General features: G+C 36.0%; 1 protein-coding gene across 2 annotated transcripts in view; it reads left to right on the top strand.

The window, feature by feature from the left end:
* Window positions 1-16,352, top strand: part of GPC6 (glypican 6) — a 1,287,247-nt gene that overhangs the window by 749,459 nt on the left and 521,436 nt on the right. The window lies entirely within an intron of this gene.

The raw sequence follows: 16,352 nt of genomic DNA, 5'->3' as shown, positions 1-16,352 counted from the left end.
ATATGCATATATACACATATATACATATATTCACATGCATATACATGAGTATATCTGTGAGCTATCTGCAGAGATGATAGTTGAACCTGTGGTTGTGAGATTGCCAAGTCATAGAGTATAGAGAGAGAAAAGAAAGAAGAGGAGAGACCTCAGTGGACCATTTACATTAAGAGATCTGGAAGAGGATGAGGAGCCAAGGAAGAACAGAGAGAAGTTAGCAAGCTAGGAGTAGAACCAAGAGAGTGGAAAGTTTCTGAAGCCAAGGGAGTGGGTGGTCAGTAATATCCAAAGTAAAAAAGTGATCATAGCAGGTGAGAACTGAAGTGGAAACAACTGGTGTAAATGAATTTTTCAAAAAGTTTAGCAGTGAAGGAGAGAAGGGATAAATAGTAGTGTGTGAAGACTGGGTGACTTATTGTGTGTGAGATACAAGTATAATGAGTGATAGGCAGAGATAGGAAAATTCTGGAAAGATTTTTGCAAGGAATCACACCATGAGTCAATAAGGGTAGACTGGGAAAAGGTCTGCGTCCATATCTCGCTTCTTTCTCTTTTTGAACATGGCAGAATGATGTAACTTTTCCAGTCTTCAAACCTTTCATCTCTAAGACCAAAATAATAATCACGAGGCCTTTTGGCGAATCAAATGAAATGTAAGTGCTTTGTAAACGTTAAAGTGCGATATATAATGTAAGCAAATAAGTTCGAAAATGGGAGAATCATCAAGGGGTTCTGGAGGGCCTCCACTTCGCTCATGGACTTCACTGTGTAGCTTACTTGTTGAAAGACACATTTCATCATCATAATAGACTATGTGTATTTGAGACCCAAGTATCACTGAACTCAGGACTTGAATGGGTTATTAGATTCCACATAGGTGTTTCCAATCACTATTGGACTTCATTTGACTCATGCCCCACTAGCAGCTTAGTGAGGACCTTCTAAGGCCATCTAAATGCACTCTGTAGCAGGGCATCATACCAGACAAGGAACATGCACCGTAAGAGTAAGCAATTTAAGTGAGAACATTTTGTGTATAGTCACTTACCTAGAACAGATGAAAAATGAAACTTGAATTTAGATCTTGTCATTCCCTCAAGTCCAGGTCTTCCCCACCACCACACTCTACTAATCCCTTGCTTTCTGTCTGCTGCAATGATTTGTGCACATGTTAGCAATGGACTAGGAAATGATGTATATTTATTTTGTATTGTTGTTATTGAGTGCTGGCTATATGTTCAAGTTATTTAAACTCATGTTATGCAGATTTTTTAGGAATAAAAGTAAGCCAATCACCCTCAGGTCTGTCATGCTCATGCTGTTTATTGTTAGGTTTCTTATGTCTCTTTGTAGTATCATAGCTTCGAATTTGTGAATCCATGCAGGATGACATTGTATAATTCAATAGCTGTGGGACTTAGGTTTCGTTTATTTTTCTATTTTCTTCATTTCAAAAGAGTTGATTAATCTATTGGCTGCTATGTAAATTTATAAGACCAGCAAATGTTTAAGTTATGAAGGCCCTAGTGATCTTAATTACCCACATTTACACAAACCATTACATGCTGGATATACAAAATATACTGCTACCCTTTGATTTCTGGGGAGATGCTACTGATGGTGATAGCCACGTCCATATGGCCACATGATGAAAGGATCGGTGCTTGATCAGAAGCCCTTTCTGCTTTGTGCATAAAATCCATTCTTCACAGAGGTTACAGTTTGTACTGTGTCAGTTAAGATTATAACATTCTGCATCTATCTTTTTCCTTTCAATAAAATTCACAAGCTTTCTTCTATTTAAAATAACTTTTATTCTTCAGGAAAAAATAAAAGAAATATTTTTTGATCTTGGGAATACTAAGGAATTATTGTGCATTATATATCCAGTATTAATCTTTCGACTACATTTTTCATAAAATGGAAACAAGTGATCATTATCTTCCTGTGTTGTCAGTGTTTAGGAGTAAAGTTTCCATTGCTGAGAATAATGTGCTCCTCACGTATGAGCTGATGTACCAGAAAATACATTTCACGGCATAAATGCTTATTTTGGCATGGCTTCGATTATAGGCCTACATAGTTCTTGGGACCGCAAATTATAAATATAGATCTGGGGACCACGTCTAATCCCTTTGTTTTATACATGAGGAAAATTAGACCATGGGGGTAGGAAGTAAAGTAATTTGCCCAAGGTCATCTTAGTAATATATGTCAAAGTAGGATTTAAATCCAAGTTCTCTGGCTCCAAAATTAGTAATTTTTCTCCACTGTACAACATCAGTATTTATTTTTATGTGTATTATATCATACCAAAGCTATCCATTTCAGTTCTTCTTCCTACTCCTCAGCCAGGATGGAATTTCTTTATTCTTTTCTTAAATATATTACTCAAACTTCAAGTTCCTATGATTGATGGTGAATTATATTTTCAAGAATGAAATTGGAGGGGGAAAAAAGAAGAGGTAAACCCTCAGGGAGCATGCACATTAAGTGACATTAAGGAAGAAAAAAATGAGGAACAAGAAAGAGACAGAGAAGTAAAAGATGTAGGGAAAGAACCAAGTGACTAGGAGATTGCTAAACTGGATTTGGGTATGAATGATAATGGCCAGCTAGGTGACACAGTGGATAGCGTGCCAGGCCTTGAGTCAGGAAGACTCATCTTCCTACGTTCAAATATGACTTCAGACACTGTGTGACCCTGAACAAGTTATTTAACCCTGTTTGCCTCAATTTCCTCATCTCTAAAATGTCGTGGAGAAGGAAATGATAAATGACTCCAGTATCTCTGCCAAGAAAAACCCAAATGACTTCAAAAGAGCTGGACTTTGAACAACAACATGTGTGATAAATAGTAGGCTATACCTGGGTAAGCTATAACTGCCTTTTCATCAGAGCTTTGCTTGTCGCCACTATAATCTTATCCATCTCTCAGAGGGATGCTACCCACTTGGCATGAGTTTATAAAGAGGCCACCAAGAGATTAAAAACATGGAAAGTGAGGCACAAAAGGGAAAAGACATTACTTCTGGAGAAAAGAAAGCTGAATGATGATCTTTGAATATAAAAAGGGTTAATGTATAGATTATGACAACCAGATAGTCTCTGTCTCTGCAGAAAAAAGATTAAGAAAAATTGAGTACTGCTTGCATTATGAGAGATTTGATTTAGTGTAAGAAATAGTTTTGTTAGAGAAAAACTCTGAATTTGCTATTGACCATCACTTCTGAAAGCACCACAGGTTTATACTATGCCATAAAGCTCTACATAGATACATTATTTTCTGAGACCATTTTTTGATGCTGCTGAAGAACCATAGAATCTTAGGTTTGGAAAAGATGTAGAGAGGTCATTTGGGTCATTCCTCTGGAACTCAGGAAAGGTAGTAACTAAAGCATCCTAAAGACAGGTGAATAAAGGGGCAAAGAGTTAACACTTCACGTATTTTTCTACGCCATTTTATATACTAATCAAAGGTGAAGTACCCCCAAAGAGTTCCTTATATCTCTCTAGGGAGAACTTCAGAAAGCTCAAGCCTGTTATATATTAGTCATTTGAATTATATATGTATTTTCCCATAAAGAAGAGAGGAAATTGCTCAAGGCTGTAGTGTTTAGCTTTAAATTTGCATCTTCATTGCACCAGGGAAAGCTGCTATATGATGCATATGTTTGGCTTTTGCAGCTGAAAATAAAGAAATATAGATTTAATTTTATTGGCAAGGGGCCAGCATTTCATAATTTTAGCCTAGCGAATTTTTATATGCCATAATTCAGATTTAATGATCTGACTCGCTAGAATGATAAGATCATAGATTTGGACAGGTATTTTGTTCCTTTTCATAGCTAACTTCATTATTTCTAGATCCGTTTTTATAACTAAAAGGCAGGCACGGTCAGGTGGTTTGAGCCAGGCCATGTGAGTCCCCAGAGCTTATGTGAGCTTATATGGTTCTGTATTTGAATCTTGTAGGTGCATCTCTAATGGCACTCTCCAGTTTAGAGATTTGCCTGTTGACAAAACCATATGCTCTCCCAGCAGCTTCCTGTGTAAAGTCCTGTCTGCTGTCTATTCAGGAGAGCTTTACCTGGAGCAAAATACCCTATCTGAATGTTTCTGTACATGACGTGTTGGAAGTAATAAATAAATGTTTTTAAAATGTGGAAGGGAGTAATTCTCTTCTGTGTGACAGCTCTGATTAAGGTGGGTTTACTCCAGAGATACAAAATCACCCAACCTGCTTCTATGGCCTTAGGGGGGAAAAAACAGAATTTCAAATTTTTCCAACTCATGAAAAAAGATAAAAAATAAATAGAGTCCCACGAAAAATAAATAAAGTCTATAATGAATTCAGAAAAGAGACAGAAACTAGACCTGTACTATCATTGCTATATGGAATTCTCAGGGGAAGAAATTCCTTCTAACTAGTGCAGCCACAATCACTTCTACAGTTTGTAGCCTTAAAAAGTTGTTGAGAGCATTGAGAAGTGATGTGACTTGCCTAGGGTCACATGACTGCTATGTGTCGAATGTGGGATTTAACTCCCACACTTCTTGGCTTGGAGAGCAGTCTTCTATCCACAAACCAAAGTGCCATCACATGAACTTAGAGTAATTTTGAAACATGTCTAGACGTTGTTTGTCCCTTGCTCTCGAAGAACACCATAAGATCAAGGAGGTGACATGCAAGCTATAACATGCAAGTGAATTGGATTTAGGTGAGGGAGTGCAAAGTCATCACTCTCAGTTTCTCCTCCAGAGACATCTGGGCCCAGTCACCAGATATATATTAGAATGACTGGAGATGACCCCAGATGTGATGGAAGCTTTTAAAGCTTTGCAAGCAAGTCTCAGTTTGACTGAGGCAATTCCCATTCAGTGATTATGGCTAGGGAAAAAATGAGACAAAGAATGACCTCTTGAACCTAGTCCAGAAAAGAAATCAAAATGGGAAGGGAAAACCCTTAAGTTTTCTGGCCAAAACAGAAACAATTTCTATTTACATTCACTCTCAGTCAGTCAGGTCCAACAAATGACCAAGTGGGATTTGGCCTGGAACCTATTGTTGGCCAATCAGTGAAAGCCAGGGTGATTTGAGTTTAAGGCATGTTCCTTAAGAAAGAAATCTAGCCTGTAAACCCCAACATATCTTGTGATGTTTCAAAGGGAAAAAAAAAGACAGACAGACAGAAGGAAAGGAAGGAAGGAAGGAGGGAGGGAGGGAGGCAGGGAAGGAAGGAAGCAAAAGAAAAGAACTATAGTGCCCAACTGGGCACTCGTAGTTGGGTTCCCAGTACAGATGATACAACTCCTAGGGTTGTTTGTCCTTCATTCTTAAAGAGAACCATGACATCATGGAGGTGATGCCATGACTTGCAAGTGAATTGGATTTAAGTGAACGAGGACTATGCAGAGTCATGACCCTCACTTTCTCCTCCAGAATTATCTGTGTTCAGTAGACAGGCACACATCAGGATGACTAGAGATGGGCCCATGTGGTGGAAGACCTTGGCCTTTTAAAGCTAAGGTCTTTAACGGGTCTCATTTTGACTGAGACAATGCCCATTCAGTGAGTAAGACTGGGTTAAAAAAAAAAAAGAATCCAGACATATAATGTTGGCAGAAATGGACCATTCTGTAAAAACTGGGGTTTTTTTGCTTGTTTGTCTTTTCCAGCGCTATTTGGAAGAAAGGGCGTTTTGTGTTTGTTTTTTGGTGGCTGTAATCAAGGCTTAATTTTAAACATTGCTCTTAGCTGGATTCACCTATTTCCTCTCCTCCACCTGAAGGACCCCAAAATTGACTGTAACTATTCTGACTTAAAAAGTATTGAAATTTCAAGGGAATCTTTCATTTTACTGTGCATGGCCTAGTACAACTGAATAAGTATAGTCTTCACGCAATTAAAGTTTTCCTTTATTGAGGAATAAGTTTAAGATAATGGGGCAGGAGGAGGAAGAAAGTAGAAAAAGTAGAGGCACATTCCCTCATCACTCTAGATATGTGAACATAAAAATCTTCAAGAAGCTTCTATCAGCTTAGAAGATGAGAGGCGGATTAGTAGAAGGCAAAAACACTTTCTTTAGTTCTTTGGAAATATCTTCTTTGTATTAAAGCAGTAACTAAGAAGCCATTTTACACCTATAATGTATTTTAGTAAGTGTTTGTTTGGCATATTAAAACACTGTTAGTGGAGCTGAGAATTAGTCTCACCATTCTGGAAAGTAATTTGTAATTGTAATTTTGTTTTATTTTGTTTTTGTTTTTTATCTAAAATACCCATACCCTTTGACTCACAGATTATACTGATGAGTATATCATTTTCATGAGTATGTCAAAATGTTTATTATATTTGACCATTTTTCATCATTAACACAGGCTTCATTTCATCCATTCTCTTGCAAAGTTTCCCCCATCCCCTTTATCCTAATAGTGTCCTATCTTCTTAAAATCTCAGAAGTAAAAACATGTTTGTAGGCTTCATTAACATTTTATGCTATAAACATCCATGGTCAAATTAATACTGAAGATATCTTCTATATAGAACCACACCCCAGGGGTGTGATCACAGTGAGGAAAATGGAGGACAGAAGAGGAAAGGAAAGGGGAGGAGAGGAAAGCTTAGGAGATGAGAGGAGAGAGAAGGAAAGCTTAGGAGATGAGAGAAGAAGAAAGGAGAGGAAAAAAAGGTCTGAATCCAAGTCTTCCTAAACTAAAGTCTAGTACTCTCTCCCATATGTCATGAAACGTATGTGAATTCAGGGGAAAACAAATTTTGAAAGTATTTATTTTAATTAAATATAATTGTGTATATCTTATTTGTATTTTAATTAATTATATTTATTTTAAAAGTATTTATTTTAGACTTTGATGATGAGATTTTCAGAGTTCTTGTAAAGCTTACAACCTCTCTGTCAATCTCATTTTGGTGGTGAAGGTTTTATTTTATTTTGTGGACCTGTTTAGCATTATTCAGCCCAATATCCCCAGAAGTCTGGACATTACTTAAGCCTTAGGAAAATTAGGTTCATTTAGACATTATTTTAAAAATATTCTTTTCAGGAAAATAACATTCATTTTTCATACAAACAATAATATTTTGTCTCATTACTTCTGCCAATTCTATGGAAAATACAGTTTTCAGAGGCAGTTAGGCTGCACACGGACTAGAGCTTTGAACGTGAAGGCAAGAAAACCCAAGTTCAAATCTGCCCTTAGACATTTACTAGGGATGTGACCCTCAGAAAAATCACTTAGGCTCTACCTCAGTGTTTTCATGTATAAAATGGAATAATAATGCCATCTATCTCTCAGAGTGCTGTGGGGGTCAAGTGAAATGGTATTTGTCAAGTGTCTTGGAAACCTTAGAGCACTATGTAAATGCTAGCTACTATTACGTTATCACTTTGAATAAACATTTAATAATGTGCCAGGCTCTGAACTGAGTACTAGAGATACAAAAAGAGGAAAATAATAGTTTCTACCCTCAAGAAACTCACAATCTAGTGGGGTCTTCTTGGAGGAGATTGCATTTACCGAAAATCCATATTGCAGTCACTTCTAGGCATAATACAGGACAAGTTCCACAGTCAAGTTTAAAATACCCACTTTTTAAGAATGCAAATTTTCTAATAGGAAAGTCAAAAAGAAAACTTACATAAAAATTGGATATTTTGACTCCCATAGAAAACCAATTATTCTTTATGTTTCCATAGTCCTAACCTTGGGCAGCCTATTTCTGCTCCCTGGGTCTCAGTTTCTTTGTTTGTAAAATGAGATTAGATGATCTCTAAGATCTTTTCTTATTGGAGATTGCAATATTGTTCATCTTCATAACTTGACGAACATTGACTGAAAACGATAGAATGAACTATGACTTTGGGGAGAATAAGGGAAAAAAAGCAGAAATTTGTAACCTTTCCTTGATTAAAATGCCTTTCCACAAAAGTATCAGTATTAGAGTCCAAGCAATTGGACCTATATAACATACTAAACTATTTGGAGAGCTTTGAAAATAGAGAACAATTTCTATTGAATATGTTATTGCTTCATTCCAAAGATATATTAATACCTTGTTCAGAATTTTAATTGTCTTGCAATCAGAGGAGTAAAGGTCAGATTAATCTGCTGGCTAATGATTATAAGAACAATGCTGATTGCAGCAGGAGATTTTGTCCAACTCTTTCAGCGTGTTTCCTTCAGAGACAATTTTGTCTAAATAGGTGTGGAAGAGTTTAGAAGTTAATGCAGCAATGAAAATGAATAAAGTCACTGAACAGTGTGCATATCTACAACCTGGATTGAAGTGACTTTTATGTGTTCAGCTTTCTTCTTCATGTTCTTTCCAGCATCCTCTGAAAGGAGGAGCAGATTTCTCCACAATCTTCTCTCTGATGACGGAGTGAGGCTGGGAGAGGATTAGCTCTCTCACTGACACTATGGCTATATTTCACCCTTTGGTCACTTACTTCTTTTCATTTTTGTTTGGAGATTTCCTTTTGGTAGATGCTTGTGGGTATAGAAGCTGTAGAACCTGCACACACAACAAGTTACTGGATAGATGCATAGTTGCTTTAAATATGGGAATTTTGAAAATGGAATGAAGGATTATATTCTTTTCAGGAGGAAAACATCAATCATCTGTAAATTAAAAACATATCCAATATACACATGGAAGAGTGCAAATTTTGTCATAAACTTACATTTTGAAAATTCCAAGAAAATAATTTGGTTGGCAATCCAAAATCTGGTTTTTTCCATTGAATATTTTCTTCCCATTTCCATGAGTAAATGGAGCTTGGTTTGAACCTTGTAAAACTGATAGACTTTGGAGAGGTGGAATATAGCAAAAGGAAAGCCTTCGGGAGTGGAAAGAAAGCTTGAAAAAAGTTTTTTTTTCTAATTTATCCAAACTTACTATAGGGTAGTAGGATCTGAAAGCAACTCCATATCACAGAGACTCTCTACATAGTAAACCTGTGGTAAACCAAACTAGATATAACACTTGGTCACCTAGAGAACATTGAAGTTTTGATGTATCCACATAGAACATGTGCCATGGCTATTGTCCAAACACAGAGTAGTTTCACCATGATGTGATGCAATGATTTTTGCGCAAAGCACTTTAATCTTAGAAATACTTCTTACCTTCCTACTGAACCTCTGCTGGTCTTGTCCTGGAAAATATATACATATATATATTTATATGGTCAAGGCACTTTCAAGAGGTCTAAAGAAAATGAGGACATGGTCTTAGTTTCAAAGAGTCTTCCAATGTCATAATGGAGGATGAAAGGTCAGACCATGAAAAATACACAAATACATGAATCACCAAAACAGGATACTGGCTCTTACACTAAGAATTGCAGTGATAGAAGCAAGTAGAATAATCATGAAAAGCCTCATGGGAGTGAACTCATAACATTCTAGCTTAGTCTCCAAACTCATTCCATTGATCAAGTATTTATTGGGCAATTGCTGTGTTCTTAAGAGTTCATAAGTGAGAAAAGTATATTATGTGATTCTTAGGCAGCCTGGATAGAGTACTGTGCCTAGAGTCAGAAAGTTCGAATTCAGCCTCAGACACTTCCTAGTTAGGTGACCCTGGGCAAGTCACAAGTCTGATTGCCTGACAAAATGGATCCACTGTAGAAGGAAATGGCAAACCACTCCAGTATCTTTGCCAAGAAGACCCCCAATGGGGTCACAAAGGGTAGGACATGACCACAACTGAACAGCAACGATGGTTCTTATAGTCTGATTCGCATACATACTAAAACAATAACTCAAGGTATATCATCAATACCTACATTAAATAGTAAATGATGTGGTATAGAGTGTATTGTAAATGCTGGAGGGCTTAAAGGAATGGAGATACTAATGCATTTCTGAGTTGGAAGAGATGTCATCAAGTGGGACTGGATTTGAACCTTGAAGAATGGGTAAAATTTGCATAAGTGAAATAGAAGGATTTCAAGGATGGATGGACAGTATGAGTAAAGACCTAAATGTAAGAAATTCTATGCCATTATTTTGGGGGTGAAAAGGAATCTGGCTTCCCTGAAGTGGAATGTTTTTATTGAAGACAAGTTAGAAAAAAATGAGTCAGAACATTAAGGTGGGATATAACACTATAGAAACCCCAAAATACCAGAGACAGTCATTTCAGATCATTTTATATTCTACCAACCATCTTTTTAGACTGAAGCTGCATTTGGAGATAGAAGATTTGTCTTTGAATTCAGTAATGCATCATTCCAGTTCATTCATATTTAGAATATCCTTCAGGGGAAGGGCTTAGCTCAGTATCCAGCACATAGTAAGCATTATATACATGAGTTTTTAAAAAAGGCCAGAAATAACTTCAAATGTTTGTTTGTCAAAAAAAAAGCAAGCCTCCTAGGGGAGAAAAATCTTATTGAAGTAGCTAAATAAAGCATGTGTTGGAAATCCGAAGAAATAATTTGTGTGATAAATAATGCTACTTATTGCTGAGTTGTATGATTATAGCCATTATATGAAATTTTAATTACATAATGTGCCTACTCAAATATTGGTTTTGAACATTAATTGAGTTACTTGAGAAGTATTTCATGAAGGGGAAAATCAAAATGAAATGGCTTATTTACTTATTCTAAAGTATTAAGAATAAAATTCTGCGGGGAAATAATAATATGTCATCAGTGAGGCCCGTATAGAAATCCTCTCATTGTATCAAAGCTATTGACAAATTTTGAACTATAATATTCATCTGAAGTGACTGAGAGCTTTAGCTCTGCCAATAGACCACAATACTTAAAAGGCCACATGTATCATTTAGAGGTAAGGTATAGCCTGATGCCTCTAGTAACTTTATAGGATTAGAAAACCACAAGGTATTTGGGGGTTATTAGGCGGGCAAGATGTCTCTTAATTCTGATGCGCAAAACACAGGGCTATTTATGAGCTTCCAAAAATCAATAATAAGTCTGCCTAAGAAAGAAGCAGGAACACCACAATTGAAGGAGGAAAGTCAGGGGTATGTATTCCTCAGAAAGGAACAGACTGATACTGAACTGACTGGACAACTCCATGTTTTCTGTCCCAGTGATTTCTTGTTGTTGTAAATTACATGGGACAGCGACTTTGCCACAGCCAAGGTGCCAGCCGACTGCGCAATTTTGCACGATGATTTCTTTATTATTATTAACCTCAGAAACATCCTAGGCCTGGAATGCAAAAAATCCACAGAAATAGCTAGACTTATTATCAAAAACCAGCCTTTAAAACATACTCCGCTAAAGAGTGGGAAAGAGGTTCTGACTGTGTTATAGTGTTCATTTCTGTGGGAGTCACAGTCAGAATTCAAATCAATTCCCTTATTAGATATTTGGAAGATTGTGTCTTCTCGATCTTACTGTGATAGCTGACTATTAACTCTGCTTGTATTTGGTCAGAAAAGAGCATGTTGAAAAACCATACCTCCCAAAACAATGCCTAGCTGCATCTAATACTTTTAAAAGTAGATGGGAACTGGAGTTACCTTTAGCTCCAAAGTTAATGTATATTTAGTCAGAAGAATTTGTTAAACAGTTATTGGGTGATACAATGGAAAGAGTGCTGAGCCTGGAGTCAAGAAGACTCATCATCCTAAGTTCAAATCCATCGCCAGACACTTATTAGCTGTGCAACACTGGACAAGTCACTTAACTATGTTTTGTCTCAGTTTCCTCACCTGCAAACTGAGCTGGAGAAGGAAAAGACAAACGACTCCAGAGTCTTTGCCAAGAAAATCCCAAATGGGGTCACAGAGTCCAACACAACTGACAGGAATGAATGATAACAATAAAAAAATGCTTCAGGATCTGTACGAAGTACTGAAGAGGACAGTTCCTGCCCTCAAGGAGCTCAGAGCCTCTAATGAATGGTAGGTAAAGAAGAAAAGTACGAGAATTAGACTAATGCTCTATCCATTGAATCACCATTAACTTTACAAATAGATTTAGTTTCTTAATAAGTGTAAATAAGACTTTTTCACTTTATGTAACTACACTTTTTTTTGCCAAGAAATGATACACAGTTAAATTCTATGGAAATAAAAATTAAACAATTATAAACTGATTATTTCTGCTAATTTATTAGGCTTATTAATTTGCACTAACCACTGTTAAAGGTTGATATTTCGTCGGGTGCATCATTTTTTTTTAAAATACCATTGTCACATTTTATAGTTTAAAAGAAAAACATCCATGTTTTTTAAAGGAATTTTTTTCCCCTTTTTTCAATGGGACAAGAGATAGGTGGGAGACAAAATAGATTTCTTCTGTTTTTTAAAAAATAAAAGCAGAGTGGAGATGCTACAGTTATGGAATGTTGCACGTGCTCTCATATGAGGTGGCTGTTTGTTGGTTTTACTTAATTGTTTTAATTAGTTACAAGAGACCTTTCACATAATGGAGATGATCTGAAAATGTTTCTAATGTAAATAACATATCAACAAACTTTTTTTTTTAAATCAAAGGAAACTTTTAGAGAAAGGAAGCACAAATGGAAAACCCAGATTCAAATCTGTGAATGATGTCATTTTCATTTTTAAGATGTTATTTAACAACTCAACCATAATCCCAGCACATAAATAATGCACACACCTATTAGTACTTAAAATATTGCCTTTATAACTCTTAATATCAACTAGCTTCTTCTAAGTTTAATTTCAACTCACTCCTTTTTTCATTTGTACAATTAAGATTGACATGTAACACCTGGCTGTTACACAGTTTGGCATTCACAAATTCATAATGTTTCAGAGAATCATCCATCTCCAATAATTGCTTATTTGGGGGGAAAAGAACATGAAATTAGGTGACATTAAATAGGATCACTGAAAAATTATGCCAAGAAAATGGAAGTGCTGCAATCAAGATCTTTTGAGGGGAAAAAAATGAAAGTCAGGTTTCAGAAATTTAGGAAGGCACAAGAAAATTGGAAGACAAGGAAAAATCCTCCCTGATGTACAAAAGCTTAGGAAGGTTATAAAGAGGACAGATTCTAAATTAGAAGCATTCAACTCACCGATAAAAGAAATTGGAACAGGATTTCAGAGGGATATGAGGAAACATAAGGCCATGTGAAAAAGAATCTTGATGTTGAATAATATCTTGACTAAGGTGCAATTAAAAATGGAGGAGAAATGTCTGGAAAATCTGATTTTCTATCCATTGAGCATGCCAAAATAACTAAGGTCATAAAAAATGAAATTTTTGTTTCAATCTTTTGGGAAAACGGTGACTTTGCCTAATCCCTAGTTATAAAGTGGGAAAAACTAGTCAAGATGATTAATCTAAAACCAGATTTTTGGTCCTCTTTTTAAGTAAAGTTTTCATTTTCTAGTGATAAATAGTAATTTATATCAAGAGGAATTATAGAATTATCTAAGACAAAAATTCCTGCTTTGATTAATGATTACTGTTTAGGAAGTCCTCCCCCTCCCCAGCCCCAAAAAAAGGATTAGTGGTAAAAGAAAGGAACCATGAGGTTGAAGTGGGTATTGGGCATAATTATTATGACTGTTAAACTAATACAATTATCATTCTTTATTAATATATAAAAACAGACAAGAAATGAAAAAATCTTCTAACTCCCTCCCTTTTTTTTTTTTTTACATATCTGCTTGAATTGACTCTAATCTTTCATTCCATCATTCCATTCTGTGCCTCTTGGTATCCCATTGGTAAGGATTCAATTCAAATGTCTCCACCTCCATAAAGGGATTTCATTTTTTTCAGGGAGTTCATCAAGACTTTTGTATTTCCCATTTATCCTACTCTTTCTCCCCCACTTCTCTCTCTCTGTCTCTCTGTCTCTCTGTCTGTCTGTCTCTTTCTCTCTCACACACACACATACACACACACACACACACACACACACACACACACACACACTTGAAAAAATGATCTTTCCTTCCTTAAACCTTGAGAACACTTGATGTGCTCCTCCATTATATATTTCTCATGTTGTAATTTGCATGAGAGTTATTTGCATATGTGTCTCATCTCTACTAGATTCCAGATCATTAAAGTCAAGGATTATTTCTTATTCAGTTATATATCTCCCCCAGAACCTAACACAGTGCTTTGAATATAATAAATGCTTAATGATTCTTTGTTAAATTATTGAAAAATACAGATTTGGTGAGAGAAGATATTGGAAAATTTACTTCTCTCCCTATATATAATATTTTGATTCTGGGTTTATTGAAAGAGGCAAACTTAGTCATATTAAGATAAAAAGGAATATTTTTATCATTGGAATATGAGGGAAGGTACCAGTTCTAATATATACATGTATATATACATATGATATGTATATATGAAAATAAACATTCAAATACCTATTTAGTGAAAATCAGTTTCTGTTAAAGGACCAATGGCATCCAATTGAGAATTAAAATACTTCAGTTACTTGAAATTTGTTATTGTGCACATTCACATACACTTACACAATGAGGACACATCCTGCAGATGCTTAATTTTGTGATCCACGTATGAATCAACTATTTGAAATAGAAGCCTTTTCAGGATAGTCTATAATGCTTCTGATATCCTTTGATAGTCTAGTTATTATCATTTAAATCATATTAAAGCTTAGTATAAATCACAGAGTAACCAAGTGATTTCCAAAACAGTCAAAATATCAACTCCTTATACATGATTATACAGAGAAAACACATCTTAGACCAATCATTTTGGCTGTCCTTAGGGATAATATGCCAATCATGCCAGCCCTAATAAGACCATCTATTAACCTTAAAACATTTTCTAGGTTACTGGCTTGGTGTCCTGGTGCCTACCCAGGAGAAAAAGTAGTGCATGGTTTGATATTTCAAGGATCTTTAGAAAGTATTTTAAAAGGACCTGAGAGAATATTCATAATTCTAACAGTTGTGCAGCAAAGAAGTGAAATGAGTATGTTCGGCTGCTAATAACCTCATAAGAGGAAAAACATGTGCCTATTAATAGGAATGTCATTGAAAACATCTGAACTGAATAAAAAATGAAGGGGCCTTAGAACTCATCGAACTTAGAATTACTCAAGCTGTGATTTGAACCACCCCACTTCAGATGACAGTCTCAAAATCCAAAAAGATTGCTATGGAGAGCTGAAGGTAGAAGATGAAATTATTAGGGATAAATGTGAAGTCCTCATAATTAGGTTCAGAAAATAAAATGAATAAATACAGGATAGCGGATACATGGCTAGAAGGTTATTCATGTGAAAAAGACCTGGGAGTTTTCATGGGACCACAAGTTCCATGAGGATTTGAGACCTAAATAGACTAACGTGATTTTAGTTTCCATTAGTATGATATCCAGAGCAATGGGTATCGTGACAGTATTCTGCTCTGGTCAGCTCATGTCTTAGAAGATTGTGTCTACTTCTCAGCATCAAATTAATTTAGATTAAACTTCAGCGAGCTGGAGTATAAGTAGGGCATGACAGTGAGAGGACTCAAAATTCTGACAAAGCACAGATTAAATGACTGAGGTTGTTTAGCATGAACAAAGACTAAGGTGGAGCACAGGGCAAGATAGCCATCTCTCTTCTGTTATCTCAATGACTCTCAGGTAGAGGAAGATTTGACTATTTCATTTGGCCCTGGACAGCAGAACTGGGATCAACAGATGGAAGTTACAGAAATGCAGAGCTTCCTGACTCCAGGCCCAGCACTCTATCCAATGTGCCACCTAACTGCCTCATCAAGACCCATCCCCCCAGTTTATTTGGTACCACTTTTATTAGGCATGATAATTTTAAAGTACTTCATAGGAAGCCTCCCTCCTATTAAAATTTTGTCTAATATTTGGAGTCCTAACATTGCAAAAAGTTTTAGATTCAGTTATCTAATCCAAAGCCCTTGTTGAGAAAATGAGGTCCAGAGACATTATATAACTTTTTCCTTAAGGACAAGGTTTGTAATTGTAACAGCTAGAGTAAAAACCCAGACCTTCTGTCTCTTGGGATCCATGAAGTCATGTAAGGCCCCATTTTCTTAGATGTGAATGATATAGATATACACGAGAAGGTAATATAAGTGAGACAGTCTATCATAATGTCTTCAGGGTTTTGAACTAGTCTATCTTACAGGAATGTTAAAATCCTGAAAATGTATTTCTATTAATATGAAGCCATCTATCAAATTTATGCAATAAGGATCCCTTAGAGGTGAACTTCAGAGAGCTGTACAAGAGCATCAGTCACAGTGACCAAAATGCATTCTACATAGGACCTGACTTCTTACACAATATGGTTTGACTCTTTGAGGACCATCATATCAAATGAGCAGCGAGCAAATACAGTTAGTTAAAAGCAGC

This window comes from Notamacropus eugenii, chromosome 6, assembly GCF_028372415.1.
Source record: "Notamacropus eugenii isolate mMacEug1 chromosome 6, mMacEug1.pri_v2, whole genome shotgun sequence".
Taxonomy (NCBI): domain Eukaryota; kingdom Metazoa; phylum Chordata; class Mammalia; order Diprotodontia; family Macropodidae; genus Notamacropus; species Notamacropus eugenii.
This window is presented reverse-complemented; position numbering and strand designations above follow the sequence as displayed.